The sequence below is a fragment of the Physeter macrocephalus genome, chromosome 2, assembly GCF_002837175.3.
Source record: "Physeter macrocephalus isolate SW-GA chromosome 2, ASM283717v5, whole genome shotgun sequence".
In the NCBI taxonomy this organism is placed as follows: domain Eukaryota; kingdom Metazoa; phylum Chordata; class Mammalia; order Artiodactyla; family Physeteridae; genus Physeter; species Physeter macrocephalus.
Genome location: NC_041215.1, coordinates 81,910,136 through 81,923,282, shown reverse-complemented (window position 1 = coordinate 81,923,282; position 13,147 = coordinate 81,910,136). Strand labels below are relative to the sequence as shown.

At 41.4% G+C, this 13,147-nt stretch overlaps 1 long non-coding RNA gene across 1 annotated transcript in view; it reads right to left on the bottom strand.

The window, feature by feature from the left end:
- Nucleotides 1–268: 268 nt before the first annotated feature.
- Nucleotides 269–13,147, bottom strand: part of LOC114484272 (uncharacterized) — a 43,111-nt gene continuing 30,232 nt past the window's right edge. Inside the window, exons 3-4 of the long non-coding RNA XR_003676958.1 lie at nucleotides 2,399–2,579; nucleotides 269–1,383 (exon numbers count right to left, since the gene is read on the bottom strand). This is a non-coding gene — a long non-coding RNA (uncharacterized lncRNA). The remainder of the gene's footprint in view (nucleotides 1,384–2,398; nucleotides 2,580–13,147) is intronic.

Genomic DNA, 13,147 nt, shown 5'->3' with positions numbered 1-13,147 from the left:
GCAAGTAAAATCCAGCAGATAGATCTAGGACAGGGCATAAAGGCTATGGATGCAGGATGTTCACTTTTTTTTTTAGAGGCTCACACACCTTGAAATGTCATTTAAGAAATTATTTTTAGAGAAGACTGTTGCACTGAATTTAATTTCAAATCAACAGACCCATTATATTCTCTAATTAATCATGGCACATGCTATTTACCAAACTCCTGTAAAAACAAATTTCTTTTGTACACATTACAAAGAAATGTTACATAAAATTAAGCACCAAGTAATTACTTTAATTTGCGGTTAGTTAATAATACACAGATGATCACGCGGCTGTAAAGGAAGCCACTTGGGACATTAACAGATGTGCTGGCACAGAGGAATTGGAAACAGGCTGACTGTGAGCTCTGGGAATGAAGAGGACCCAAGAGATAGTGGACATTAGATGTTCTGATTCCAGTAACAGGCAGAAAACTGCTGAAGGCCTTTGTCCAGAGAAGCCTGTCTGAATGAATTTTAGGTTTCTTCATTGGCTTCTAAATTATTTTTTACTTCTTGCCCAGCAAAAAGGTTTTACAAAACTGAATGGAATTTCCCTTTAGCCTGAGCTTTGCTGAATGGCCTTGACTCAAAAGCTCTTCTTTTCAGCTTTGCAAGAAGCTATAATTGCCCCAAGTTCTATAAGCCACGTTACTTAGCTAATTTCTTGGCACTTAATGATCCCAAGCTAAGACACTCAGACTTTACATTTTTGGAAGTGAAAATAAAATAGAGCAAAGCCCTAATATTTGAAAGAAACCAATGTTACATTTCTCTGAGGTCTGCAGGCTACATAAGCAATCATATAAACAGACACACAAAAAGGAAAATTCCCTATCCCATGTTGTAGCGGATGGGTTGGAAAACCAGAAGATTTGTGATTAAAATTTGTTTAAACCTTTAGGAGGGACGAGTGGAAAGTTGGTAGGAGACTGAAGTGGCTCACCTTTCTCTTACAGAACTTTTCTGATATTTTTTCAATTCCACTTCTTGCTCCCATCTAAAAGCCATGTAAAAGGGGATTTGTGCAGTGAAAGATTCATGGTGCTGAGTCTCAAGAGAGGACTTCAATGTCTTGAGAAGCAGAGACTCCTAGAAGTCATTTAAAGCTCCCAACAATTCACAGTGTGACTCTTATTTGTTATTTAATCTGTCCACGTGCCTCCTTTTCTTTGTACATGAAATGGGTATCAAAGAACTGTTTACTTCAAGATGATATTTAGCTTTCCAAACAGATGACAAACATCCTCATCATCTAGGTTGCGGATTACGCTGGTATCAACATGGCTTCTCTCAGCCATCTATGGCTGGTCTCTTGTTTCCCAAGGTTGCTGGATTAAGTCATTCTTGCCATTCTTCCTGGAACAAGATAGGAGGAGGAAGTCTGTATGACTACGTCCAGAATAAAGGTTCACCATAGTCCTTACCGGGCTTTGGGGCAACAAGAAAATGCACTCATACAACCTGGCACACACCCCATTACGGGACTAACGATGAGCTGAAAATAAAAAGGAAACTTAAAAGAAGGGAAACCTAAGGAAGGGATTAATCAACAACTCCAAGGCAATACCATGCTGTGCTTACGTTTTTTGCAAATATTGACTTTGAAGAATTAAACATGTGACTAAACTCTATGTCATTGTTCCTGTGAAAGAAAGTTTCTATGTGACTATTTCAGACCAAAGGCAATGCAGAACAATAGAGGCAAGATGGGGCCCCAGCATAGTGCTGTAACTTTCCTCCCCTGTAGGGAGGGCAAGTGCTGTGCATGTGGTTACTGAACATGGTGTATCACATATAGAGAGATATATCTCCCCACACACATGTAATTTGAACTGGACGAAGGAGGGAGTTAGGAAGGGACCTCTGTTTCTTCTTCTTCTGAGTTTACAAAGCCATCATAGACTTCTCCAGAAGTAGTCTGGGACAGGGAGAGAAGTATGAACCCAGGGGAGTTGAAAATGGGCATGGGATAGGGAGAGAGAAAGTAAACAGAAGGTTCTGGAGCCCAGACAACTCAAATAGCTTGTAATACAAGTCAGAGAAGAAGGGGTGATTTCTTTGGAGACGAGGCTGCATTGGTTCTGGAAACCAGGGTCCCTCACTGGGCAAGTCATGACTGTTTCAAACAAGATCATCCAGTAGCTGACCAAGAAGCCAAGTGGTAGTGCTTTGATGTGAACTATTTGTACTATATAAGACATGGATGTGTTCTTTCACATAACCTTCTTAGAGCAGTCTGTCTCAGACCAAATCTTGACTTCATCCCGATGGCATGTTTACTGACCCTGTACGTTTGGATTTGGTTGCATGGTACAGTAGGTGATTATTCAGCAAATATTCACTCTTGTCCCCAATTCCTGCCCCTCCATACCTTAACAGAGGAGTGTACTTTCCTGCTCCATTGATGTTGGGCTGGGTCATGGGACTTGCTTTGCCCAGTGGAATAGTAGCAGATGTGACAGAAGTAGAGACTGGAAATATGCTGGTACAATTGGGCTGGCCCTTCTTGTGTTTCTGCCATGAGAAGAAAATGCCAAGGCCAGCCTGGTGACCTAAACAGGATAAGAAAATTCATGTACATCAGATCTTGACCCAATCTGTAGCTTGAAATCAAGGCCAGCTGACACAAGCTTGGACCAGCCAAATCCCATGTATGAGTGAGAATAAATGATTGTTCTTTTAAGTCACCGACATTGGGAGTGGTTTGTTGTATAACATTTTGTGGCTATAGCTAACTGACATAAGCAGAACTTTTGACTGAGCAGGTGAAGGAGACAAGGAATATGCATTGTATAGTGTTTACAGGGCACACTGGGTCAGTGGGATGGTGGCATCCCCAAGCCATGAGTGGTGGGGGCTAGCATATAGGGCATACCCTTGGTGCACGGTAGCATGGACACAGATCAAGGGTCAGAATGCGGTTGCTTGGGAAACAGGAGAGACTACTCTGGGTCTCCTAGTGTGTGTATATATATATATATATATATATATATATATAAATGGAGGAGAGAAATCAAAGGATGAGTGAGAAAGGGTGGTGTGGTCGGTGGATCAGTATATATATATGTATATATATATATATATATATATACACATACACACACACACACACACACACACATATATATATATATATATATATATATACCAGTATGTACCAGTTACTCTTGTGGGTACAACTTTGTATGAGTTGGTATCCATGAGGGCTCTTGTTTTGGGAACAAGGAGACAGAGTGTGCTAGTGTTGTTCTTGGTGGTGGTTTCTTTGTTTGTTTGTTTTGTTTTGCATGGCTTTGAGAGGGGCACAGAGACATGGAGAATTGAAGACATGGTCTAGCCTTTGCCTGCAACTGATTCCCTGGGCTGGATTACCAGTTGATGGGAGAAGCTGAAGGAGCTATTTTCATGAAGGACTTTGTCACCTGGACCCCAAAGTGGCCCCTCCTGTGCACACTGAAGTGTGGCACAGAACGCGGATGAGGACCATCGCCCTTCCTGTTCTGAGGAACCCAGAGAGTGAGGGAGATGTCACCTGTGTTACAAACGCTGTGTTCCCATCACGGGCATCATCCATTGCTGCCATGGTGAGGTTCCCTCCTGCTGTGTCATGAGTGGAGGAATAGAAGATGTTGGAGTGCTTGGGGACTTGCATGAAAGGTGTGCGAGCTAGAGACACTCCTTGGAGACTCCCAGGAATATACTGGGAAGGCTTGCCAGGGAGGCTGGAGCTGGGTGAGGCTGAGAGAAAGTAATTTAAGATAATAATGTTAATGGGACCTCATTTGAATGCACATGTTGATGGGCCACAGAGACATACCAGTTATTTTATGCATGTGCTTGAAACGTCTAGTTGGCCCAATGCCCACTGTCAGTGAAGCTATCATGATGATGCTGGGGGGTCTTTCTTCAATGGCACATTTGCCTCAACAGATGACCCAGCCCTACTGGAAGGAGAGCATCACCAAACTAGTGCCTCTGTGGAAATTCCACTGCATCACTTTAGGATGATAATAACACAAAGGAAAATGGAGGAGAGAAATCAAAGGATGAGTGAGAAAGGGTGGTGTGGTCGGTGGATCGGTATATTTAGCAGGTATCTCAATATGCATTCACCTGAGGATCTACCGAGTTCTAAAATAGGAAGTAGTTCCAGACTATACCAAGAAAAGAGTTTTTCTCTCAGGTACAGACCCCCTGAATCCTCTGTATTGCTTTCTGTGTCTACATTTCAAATTCCCAATAGAATTATTATATACTGGGTTGGCCAAAAAGGTCGTTCGGGTTTTTCTGTGACATCTTATGGAAAAACCCAAATGAACTTTTTGGCCAACCCAGTATTTAGGAGGGTATAGATGCGCTTCAACGTGTGGATATTGAATTCCAGCTGTGTCACTCACTAGCTCTATGACCTTGGGCAAGGCACTTAATTTCTTCCTGTCAGTTTTATTCATTCATTCGCTCATTCGTTCATGCATCCATCCATCTAACACTTACTGAAATCATATTGTGTGTCCAGGTACTCTGCTAGGCAGTAAAACAAAAGGTACACAACCTCTAGCCACATGGAGCATAATATACTACTAGTGAGGGAGATGGCAAAAAACCCCAATAAATGAACAAATAAATTTAAAAGTATGAAGAGTATTATGAGGAAAACAAGGAGATGAGATGGAGAAAAACGTATTAGATACGTTAGATACGTATTAGATACGTTGTATTAGATAAAGTAAGTAGGGAGAACCTTTTTACAGAGGTGTCATAATTTTGGGAATGTGCTTATGCATAAAATTGGGATAACAATAAAGCCTTCATTGCACCATAGTGAGAGAGGCCTAACCAGATAATGCTATTTTAACACATTTGATTTAGTGCCTGGCACACAGGAAATGTTCAACAAATTTTTTTTTTTTTTTTTTTTCGGTACGCGGGCCTCTCACTGCTGTGGCCTCTCCGGCTGTGGAGCACAGGCTCCGGACGCGCAGGCTCAGCGGCCACGGCTCACGGGCCCAGCCGCCCTGCGGCATGTGGGATCTCCCCGGACCGGGGCATGAACCCATGTCCCCTGCATCGGCAGGAGGACTCTCAACCACTGCGCCACCAGGGAAGCCCATACAAATATTTATTATTATTTCTTCTATCCTTAACACATAGACTTAGTACATACTACTTAGTACATAAACTTAGCAGACAGAACTTAACACATGACTTTGTACATAGTAGGGACTCAATAAATGTGTGCTGCTGATGGGTTATGAAAAGAATATGGTGGCACGGTGACACCCATCACTGTCCACGGTTTCTGGCAGCATCAGAAGGGCTAAAATTGCTCTCTTAGGCACATACATGTGACAGCAAGGAATACATCAGCCTCTGGACCCCCAGAGTGGGTCCCTGAAAGATAATATTGTTCCAGGCAGAAATCAAGAGAAACTTGGTGTTGATTTGTGCCACAGTTGCTTACAGTGTAAAGAGAAGCCACCAGGGCTGTCCACTCAGCACTTCTTACCAGTCACAGAAAAAAAATGTTTTTCTTTTTTAAAGGAAAGATGGAAGAAGGGCATTTTTAGTGCAGGCTGCAGCTCTTTACAACATAAATTGCTCAGCCCAGGGGAATTGAAATGGATGAAGTGTATGTAAAGTCAGCTAATGAATGGAGTTTGGGTGAAAAAATGATAAAAGAAATTGCTTGATTTTATTTTTCTATCCGTAGCGATGCTTGTTTTTAAAGTGGTCAGTGATGCAGGTCTCATTGACATTGAGCATTTGGGGGAAGAAAGCAGCAGTACCTCTGTGATCGCACAGTGGGTATAATAGGATTAAGTATAATAATTTATTTGCAAAATAAAATTTCAATTGGATACTAATTGTTTGAATTTCCAGGACCCTTGTTTATTAGACAGGAGAAGGAAAGCTACAGTGCTGGTCCACTGGTAGAACGGGGGAGAAATTACCTTCAGCTCAAGGATGGTATGCTGGCCAGATTATTAATAGAGATGCACCTTGGAAAGCTGGGAGAGCACAGATTGGGTGGTGGACAGTGCCATTCTGGTCTTGGTCTGTCACTTGCAGACCTGGGCCTCATTTGTACCTCTCTGGGCTTCCTGATTGATGTGCTCAAAGAGGTTACAGGTATATTGTGATCTAGTGAACCCTCAGCGCCTAAGGTCTGGGGTAACTGAGGTCCCGAGCTGGTTGTCAGTCCAGGACTCATCAAGGGCAGCCTGAGAGGCTCTGGCAGCACGCCCCACAGTACCTGTAGATGGCAGATACCATGAGTTCCTTGGCAAGGCACCGAGCTCTCCGAAGAGGTGCTCTTTACTAAATACCTCAACTGTCCACTGCAGAGCACACTGTTGCCCACGGTTGTCAGAGGGCTGAAGAGATGCTAGAGACTTGTTCCAGGGGCCCGAGGAGACTCATGTGCAGTCCAAACCTGGGCTGAGAGAGGACGATGGAGAGAAGCGGAGGCCAGGGTCAACTCCTGCAAGGCATAGCTCCAAAGGCAGCACTGCACCTCTTTCTTCACATATACTGGGTAGTTAGGCCCATTTAAATGTGCCCTTTTAAAAAAGTCCACGCAGGTGGCCGGGCAAGGGCTCTAGCACTGAGTGAACATTCTGCATGTTCAAGCACCTTTCTTTTGAAATACTTAGAACAAAAAAGTTTGACTGGATTTGAAATCCATTTCCATTATCAAAAGACATTTTCAGCATTTACATCGGTCAAAGAAAATAAAAAAGAAGAGTTCTTCAACTCTTTAAAGATAATTTCAACTATTGTAAATTTTTGAATGGCTATAAAAAACGGCTTTAAATTTTTTATCACCACTTGTGGGAACAAAGTTTCTCATCAGTGGTGACTATCAAGAATTTGAAGAGAGATCATTAAAAAGACTTGATCAGGACTTGCTTGTAGCCATTTCAAACATAAAACTTGGTATAAAACAGTTATGTGCATGAAAGCAAGCTCAACTTTCTCATTAAAACTTTTGGAAAAGATTTTATTTTGGGCTTTTATACAAATTCAATATTTAATATCCATCTCTAATTCTCTGTATTTTATTTTTATTTTCACAGTAATACAATATAAAGAAAATGTAATAAATATTTTCACCTAGCCCATGTAGATGTCCTCAAGTACCCTCCAGTTTATTCCAGTGTGATGAACAAGTATTATCATATTAAAAAATATCTTGGCTTCAGTCACACATTAGAACACCTGGGTGCTAATGCTGGCTTGCTGCTAACTTTCTTTGACCAAATTGCATGAACAACTTGAGCCTCAGTTCTCCCATCTGTAAATGACTGGATTAGATTAAATTACTCCTAAGTTTTAACTTGAACAGTCTATTTACTTCTATGGTCATGACAAGGATTTATTTCTTATGAGGATACATCTTAGTAATTGATCATGATTTTTGAATAACTTTAATACAAAATGGTCTGCTACAAACCAAAGAAACTTGTATGCATAGTACAGATAATGAAATTGGGTATGACTTTGTGACCAAAACATTTATTAGTGAAGAAAATCTAGCCATTGCCTTGACTCCGAAGAACTCAGGGTACTATGCTAATGCCACAAGCCTATCTGCTCAAGTTAAAATTTCTTTTTTTTTTTCCCTTCAATATTTATTTATTTATTTATTTTGGCTGCGCCAGGTCTTAGTTGTGGCATACAAGATCTTTTTTAGTTGCGGCATGTGGACTTTTAGTTGTGGCATGTGGACTTCTTAGTTGTGGCATGCGGGCTCTTTGTTGTGGCACACATGTGGGATCTAGTTCCCTGACTAGGGATCAAACCCAGGCCCTCTTCATTGGGAGTGTGGAGTCTTACCCACAGGAGCACCAGGGAAGTCCCAAAGTTAAAATTTCTGCAAGCATTTCCCTTGTTCCTTTAACTTTGGGAACACAGGTCAGTTTGAAGGAAGCCATTGTATCCCTTCCCTTTGCAATCAGAAGGCACTGCTGATATGGACTGTGCCCATGTTGATCACTTTTACATCCCAACAGGCCTGCCCATTGGTTTCTAGCCATCTCTTTGCACCTTTGAAAACAACTCTCTCAGATTGAGAGTGAGGCCGAGGATCTGAAAGGCAATCACTACTTTTTAATCAACTTGTTTTGAGCCAGAATCCTACCTTACCTGCCTTCTTGTTCCCAGCCTCCTGCCCCTCTACAAGCAGACATAGAATTTTTAAAAAATAAATGAGCCAGATACATTCAACAGCCAAGAGCAGATAAAAGCTTACTGCAGACCCTAAAATCAACATACTTTAAGAAGAGGTCTGGAAAAGTATATCACTGAATATCAGAAAACTTTGAAGCATTAAAGCATCCATTTCAAAGGAAAGGGTTCAGAATACCCGAGCATGTGCTATCCGATCACACATACCATTGAATACGTAAGTGCATGACTCCTAACTGCTCACAGGCACTCTTAAAATTAGAAATATGTGCAGCCTGGAGAAGTCTGAGTAGAAGAAAAAGTTGTAGATATGTATCGTGATGCCTTATACTCCCTCTGAGATGTGTAGCTAGTTTTTCTCAGAAGATTGAACATCAGAAGCTATGTGAAGAAGTGATCTAACACTGTCAGCTCATTTGTTCTAAGGATTAGTGTCAGCATCACAGAAAACAGGCACTATAGAGTGGAAGCAAGAGTTCAGGGTTTGGTCTTTGGGTGAAGAAGATGAAATAAAAGTCAGAAATTAGTAAGGTCTTAAAAACAATGGGGTCTCTTGGGTTCCAGCAGGAACTCAAGTTACATAAAAGGAGCATTTAGTAAAGATGAAAGACACCATAGAAAACCATCTGTAAAATTCAAGAGCTTATATTGTGAAGCCATGGGAAGGAAATAACATTTATTAAGTACCATATATAGGGCACCGTGTTAGGTGCTTTCAAATCCTTCAAGCTAAGTATAACTATAGTATCATTTCCTTTCTAATCGTTGAGGAAACTAGGACTAATAAAAAGGTTACGAAATTTGGTATAGCTCATACAGCTGGTAGATGATCAAAACCTGCTAAGCTCAGACTTGGTGTTGACTTAACACATACATGTGATGGATGTGCCTATTTTTTGGCTTAACTAAGGGGAAAGTCTCCAACATCATAATATCTTCCCTACTGGTCCCATGGAGTCCCACAGATGCAGCTATGTTCTTTAAAATCTTGAGGATTTTTAAAAAGTATTTCTGATCTAAATTCACTCAAGGTATAGGGCAACTTAAATGGTTCCCAGGCATTTATTTGAAAAGGAAACATTTCTTAATGAGCTCTACCAGGAAGCCAAGAATGAGTCCCCATAGGATTGGGGGTAACTCCCCAGGGTTATGGGGCTGCTGAGGGGGCCATACCACTACAATACTTTTTTTCTACACTTTTTTTTGGCTGCATACTCTGATTCACTCTTCATATGATGATTTTGTATTATTTACTATAGAGAGAATAGAAAGATAATTGTCTTCCCTTTAACAAGATTGATCAAAATTTGATAGTTTATTAGTGATAGGTTAGAAAATTTCTTTTAAGCTTCAAAACTTAATACTGTAAATGCCTTATCTGTAACTTTCCACTGCAGTTACATTCCAAAAACAGGAAATGCTCCAAGGAAAAAGGAAGGTTCTGAAAACAAGCTTTCTATTTCATACTGTGGCCAGGGCCAACTAGAGGCGGATTCAAAGCATAGCTGGAGAAGCTGAAAACTCAAGGTCTTTTCCAAGGCTCTTGCCCACAGGAGAAAGTAGTCAACTGAGCTAGGAGACAAAGAACACTGCTTCAGCCTTGGGGCATCACTGCCCTTGCCTTCGGTAGTCCTGGGGCTGCTGGTTGGGATGGCGGGCTGAGCACAACCTCTCCATCTGCCTGGCCCCTAATGACAGCTCCTTCCAGCAGGCCACCTTGAACAGCCAGACCCATCTCTTCCTTCAGTGAGAAAGTATTCAAATCAGGCACAGCTCATTACCACTTTGATCTGGGCTTCATGGCCACCTGGTGTCCTGACCCCTTTCTCCAGGTCAGGCCTGGAGAGGAAGAAGAAAGTGAAGACCTAAGACTGGGGGTAGTAGAGAGGCTACAGTCTCCAAAAGCTATGGCCTCAGGTAAGAATGACCTCTCAGGCAAAAAAACTGATAAGGACTTTACAGATATGGCATTGCCAATAAAATGCTGAAGCAAAAAGTCACTTTTTGAAACCATCAATAATAAATGCATTTTGATCAACCATGCTAGAGGAAAGAATGAATTACTTGTCCATCTTCTTTCTAGAAAATATTACAAAATCGTTATCATAGAAAGAGGCACTCAAAGAGTATGAAGTCAAAAAATGTAGGGGAACCAGCATTATAGAACTGTATCAGACTATAATAATATAGTGTTATTTGACATTTGTCAGTTTTATAAAATTTCTGATTTGATGCCATTTCTTTACTCATTCAAATTAATTTTCTCTTTCATGCCTGATTTTGCATTCATCTTTTAAAATTCTTTTAAGAAAAAGAATTTTCATACTGTGAAAATTTCATACTGTGAAAGAGTGCCCCATAAGTTTAAGCTTCAGGTGCCATAAATGAGGATCTGTTCCTGGAACTTCTGCTGGGACACAAAAGGCCATGCCCAGTATCCCTGTGTCCTCAGGGGATATCTCTGCCGACAGGGATGTTAGGAATCAGTGCCTAGTTTAGTTTCATGGAAAGAACAGTGGACTGGAGTGGGACTTCAATTCTATTTCTGGGTTAACTTTGTTCAAATTATGTGCCCCTGGGAGACTGTAATGCTCTGTGACCATAGTTTCCCATTAATAAAATGGGACTCTAAATAAGAGCCCCTCCTCATCTCATAGGAATGTCCTTCCTGCATGTAATATTACAATATAAATGTTAAAACCTTTGTAGAAGAAGACGGCCAACAGAAAGGAAATAGCCATTGGTCTCACTCCTTGCATATTCCTCTGGCTGGCGGCAAACTGAGGTTACTGGTAGCATCTTGGTAAAGCTTTACCACCTTACTATGCTGTCACCACACCACCCTTGAGACCAATTGAAAACTGTCACTCCCTTTCTAAATTTCTAAATTCTAAATTTCCTCAAAAATGGTGTTGTTGGTTGTGGTGGTGGTGAGTTTCCTCTTTTCTTTTTCGTTTTCTTTTTTTGTATATGGAAGAAGTGGAAACACTCATTTCCCTCCTGTTCCCATTTCTCTGTCTTTTTACCTTACTGAACCCTTCCTCTTCCACATCCTCATTAGCCTTCCACACCATCAATAACCCAGTGCCACTGCCTCTACTCCCTGTTGGATTCTGACCTGGCTATTATCGTCTTCCAGCTCTTCCAAAGGCTTGTGAAGCATCCTGGAATTGGGCTGTTATTCCATTCCCCCAGTCTGGGCAAGAGATGGTGGAAGAGTAACAGAGGGTTGACCTTGTTCAGATTTAGGGAGGGTTCCCTAGTGATGGAGCCATCAGTGCTTCGTGTTCCTCACTGGCCACCCAGTGGGGTCATTCAGGCTCCTCTGGTCCCTGAGGCAGAAACCCCTGACCTGTATTCCCTTCCTTGCCACACCCTCACCCCACCCCAAACTACTTTTGGCTTCTGAAATGTGCAGAAAATGAGCAAATGAAAACAGAGGGAAATAATCCCTGAAGTCAAAGGCTAGTCAGCCACATTTAAATATCTAAGAAAGGAGAATAACACCCTCAAAGGTGTCATCAACCAACGAGAAGGGCAGTGAGTTGGTCTCATCTGGAAGTTTTCTGTGTCTCTATAGATTTGTTTCTCAAGGTAAATCACCAGTCTGTCTAACCACATTTGTTAACAATGCATGTAACTCTTAATGGCATCTCAAAAGCCTACTTACTCCCAATTTCGCTTCTCATTCGTTTTTATGATGCTAGAAAAATTCAGATTATATAGGCTTTCTTTGTGCTGAGATGGTAATTTTATATCACTGTAGATTAATAGCATTTTTAGTGATATTTGGTATCACTCATTTGTCTCCTATGGTCATAAAGATATATATTTTTTCTAATTTCGCTTTGCCAACAAATAAAAAATAAGAGTCTTTTTCTGTTGAATGAGCGAAAAAGTCATTCTGATCATGAACAATTATTCCCTTTTAACATACCCACATTCCACCATCTAATTGTTTTTGTTATGGCTGCAATACAGTTTCTACAAGAATGTGTATGTGCGTGTCTGCATGCATGCATGTAGTTTGGCCTGCAGATGAATCTCTCCTTGTTGCTACTTGATCTTCATTTTGAGTTCTGATTACTGAGCCTTCAGCTTACCTGTTTAGAGCCTGTTCATCCAGGCACCTCTACTTAGGAAGACTGAAACCTCTCATTGCTTCCCCTTCCTCTCCCTTGGTCCTGGAGTTTTGCAGATATCTTGCCTTTGTGAGCATATTGATATGTCTGGAATTCTATTCGAAGAACTGGTCCTGCAGTGCTCACAAGGAGCAAGTACCCATTCCAAGGACGGTTATTATGGAACAGAAAGGCAGCCAGACTCGGTCTAGCTATCAGCTTTTAAGACCTTCCTCCATCTGCTAAAATGTGCACTGAAAAGTTTCACATAAAATGCTGATTAGTACCTCAGTGTAGATTCATAGAACTATCCACTCTCTCTTGGTTTACATCCCACTTTCCTAACTACCTAGTCACCTGTTCTATTGGAAAATTTTATTCATCTCTCTGACATTAGCTTGACAATTTCAGTGGCCACTTCACAATCTTTCAAAGTCTTTCTGCTCCCTTTCATTCCTATTTCTTTTCTGCTTGTGTTAATTATTTTTGCAGCCAGCGTACATGTTTGTCAATAATGCATTACATTTTCCATGTGTCAGTTCCTCAGCCCATCAAAGAACCCTGCTTTTACATTCTGAATCTATTTTCCCCTTTCCCGACTCAGCTCATTTTGCTCTGGGCCTGCCTCTACTCCTCATTCCAAATCATCGCAAGTTGCAGGAAACTTGGCACTTGCAAAGCAGTCCCCGAGATTAACGGGGTCTAGTTCTCCATAGAGCATTAGGTTTGGGCCTGCAGTGGGCTGCAGGTTGTCTGAAAGCCCCATGACTTCTTCCATACCCGAGATGCCCTCACCTTCTGAGATGCCCACT